Source organism: Sapajus apella, unplaced genomic scaffold (genome assembly GCF_009761245.1).
Source record: "Sapajus apella isolate SASKATOON/1434 unplaced genomic scaffold, GSC_monkey_1.0 scaffold118, whole genome shotgun sequence".
NCBI classification, from domain to species: domain Eukaryota; kingdom Metazoa; phylum Chordata; class Mammalia; order Primates; family Cebidae; genus Sapajus; species Sapajus apella.
Window position 1 is genome coordinate 4,499,665 of NW_022437058.1, and position 2,981 is coordinate 4,502,645.

The window sequence follows — 2,981 nt, forward strand, 5'->3', positions numbered from 1 at the left end:
GTGGTGACAGTCTGCGAGTCCTCTTCACATTGCTCTGATATTATTTGTGAAATATTGAACAAGGTCACTGGTGGGGAGTGAGGATAGAGGAGGAATTCATAAAGGTTTAAGGATGAAATATAGAAAATAGTCTTAACTGAGAGCAGGAGAATGAATGGACTGAGAAGGTATCATAGGCTTGCCTGGAACCATTAGAAAATTTCACTTTGAAATTCCTGGATACGAATTTTTAGTGAAACCAATTAATAACATGGGGCTTTTCTTTTATTATTTATTTTTTATTTCATTACATGTTGAAAGCAAAGTCATATCTATTAAAAAGTAAAATCACAAATTAGTCTCAGATTATTCAGAAACGTAAGAAGATTGCTGTTTTCATGTTTTCCATTTCTCCCTCCAGTGACTTGAAAAGTACAGGTGCTCTTTTCAGTCACGTTTTCTCTTAAGGATATTAAAATAAGAAGAGTCTGCATCCACACTGCTCTTAAAGTTCTCAATCCTTTTCTTCCCCATCTTGTTGGTTATCCACCAGGCCCAGGTTGGCATGTATTGCCACAAATATGCTACTACCAAGAAAGGATGTTCTGAGATCCAAACTTCTTTCAAATCATTAGCCATGCTGATTAACATTAGCTGCACACAACGACTGGTTCCCATCTTGTAGGATTGATCTCCATCATTGCCTATAGTCTTTGTGACTTCTCCAACTAGGGAGTTCGCCACAATATTTGGTTGCATAGGTCCCGGGCAAATGTTAGAAGCTGTTATACCTGGGTATGTGGCAAGTTCCGTTCAAGGACCATTAAAAAAAAACCCGAAGAGCATGCTTGCTGGCACAATCCACTGGAAAGAGGTGCAGCTATGATACCTCGGAGGCTATTTACAGTAACAATTTTTCCTTGTTTCCTCTCGATCACCTAAGGCAGAACACACTTTGTCAAGGACACTGTCCCTAAGTAGTTAAACTCTATTAGCTTTCTGTAGACATCCAAGCTGGTATCCATGCACAGAGAACGCTGGGATGCTCCACCATTGTTGACCAAAATGTTCATGCTACCAAACTCCTGGAGAACAGCTTTAGTAGCTGCTTCATGGGAACCAGTGCCGGTCAGGTCAAGGGACAAAACAAGTACATCTTTTTCTTTTAAATTGCTATTCTCTGGGCATCTTCTTTTCACCCTTTCCAGCTCATGTACTCTTCTGGCTGACAGCACAAGAGAAACTCCTAGTTTAGACAACTGGTAAGCCAGCTCCTCACCAATTCCACTCGAGGCTCCAGTCACCCACACCACCGTGTCAGTCAACTACCATTCTGGGCATCGCCCCTGCCACTCGGCCTGTAGCAGCGTCAGGTCGCCGGCCCCGCAGGAAGCGCAGCAGGTGCACAGCGAGCGGGAGCCACGCACACAGCGCCAGCAGCCAGAGCAGCCGCGCACGCCCAGCTCCGCCTAACATGGGGCTTTTCTTTAGGCATTTTCAGCTTCAGATTTTACCAGGATGTGGTTTTGTCAAGTTTACCGACCATGGATAAAGTCAAGGAATAGAAAGGAATTTGCAAGGGAGAGATGATACCTGACCTTGGCCTCTTGACTGGGAAGTTGGGAACTGAGCTAGTGCATGAGGGGGCATGAATGGTCGGTAGAATCAAAAGACTTGAAGTCCCCTGAGGCAGGGAATAAAATAATTTTGAAGTTGAGGAACTACAGGCTAAGACCAAATTTAGACAGCACATACAGAGTCAATGTCATGTGACTGCTTACATTGCCTGCTAGGTAATTTCTAGTGTGTTTTCAATTGAGCCTCACAAATATGTATGCAGAAGAACGGCACCATTCTTTACATAGAAGACTGATGTAATAGGTTCAGACTTGCCCACCAATAGCTAGGAAGTTCAAAATCTTCGGCTCAATTTAACTGATCTTTAATCCCTCAAAGTGTTTCATATATTTGGGTCAAAAGGAGCGTCTCTTTACCTTATAACTCCTTGAATCTTATGATTTCTATTAACTTTTAATATTGACTTGAGAAATTACTACTTATTTTATCATACATAAAATGATTTTTTGTTTTTACTCATCAGGAATTTTATGAGGATAAAGTTAATTAGGAAATGAATATGCTTAGGAAATACTATTTATATACTTTTATTGGATCTTATATAATGTCGTGTCTTAAATACAATAGCGTCATTCTATTAGAAACCAACAAAATCCATTCAGATAAACTATCTGGGAAAAGACATGTTGAGACATTTGGGGAACAATTCAAAACTTTGGGTAATTAATAATAGTTACTGATTTTTTGGGTGTTTCTTTAAATGTGAGAATATTTTGGTTTAATTTTTAAGTCTTTCAGAAATACAATAGTAACTACAAGTGAAAACATAAGCTGTTTGAGTTTTTCTTTGTGCCCTTCAGCAAGAAGCTAACAAAGGGCTGGGCACAGTGACTCATGCCTGTCGTACTAACACTTCGGGAGACTGAGGTGGGAGAATCACCTGAGGTCAGGATTTTGAGGCCAGCCTGGACAACATGGTGAAACCCCATCTCTACTAAAAATATAAATATTAACTGGGCATAATGATGGGCACCTGTAATCCTAGCTACTTGGGAGGCTGAGGCAGGAGTATCACTTGAACCTGGGAGATGGAAGTTGCAGTAAGCCTAGATTGCACCACTGCACTCCAGCCTGGGCAACAGAGCAAGGCTCTATCTCAAAAAAAAAAAAAAAAAAAAAAAATGCAGCAAACAAAGTTTGCAGTGTATGTGTGGAGGGGCTGGCGGTCAGGAAGAAGGTGGTAAATAGAGGGATATAAGAAACAGAAGAACAGAAAATTAATGTTTGCTGAAACTGGGTGTGCATAGGGGTTCTGATTTTATCTATAAATATGTTTAAATTTTTTTCAATCAAAAGCTTAAAGCAATTTCCAACCTATTTCACATAGACATGTTCATTTTCATTAATTCCCCATCTGCAGGGAT

The 2,981-nt window shown here is 40.5% G+C and overlaps 1 pseudogene across 1 annotated transcript; it reads right to left on the minus strand.

The window, feature by feature from the left end:
* Positions 1 to 262: 262 nt before the first annotated feature.
* Positions 263 to 1,369, minus strand: LOC116538236 (annotated as a pseudogene). The gene has a single exon (XR_004263569.1). The product of XR_004263569.1 is annotated as a dehydrogenase/reductase SDR family member 7 pseudogene (transcript).
* Between the last annotated feature and the right edge of the window lie 1,612 nt (positions 1,370 to 2,981).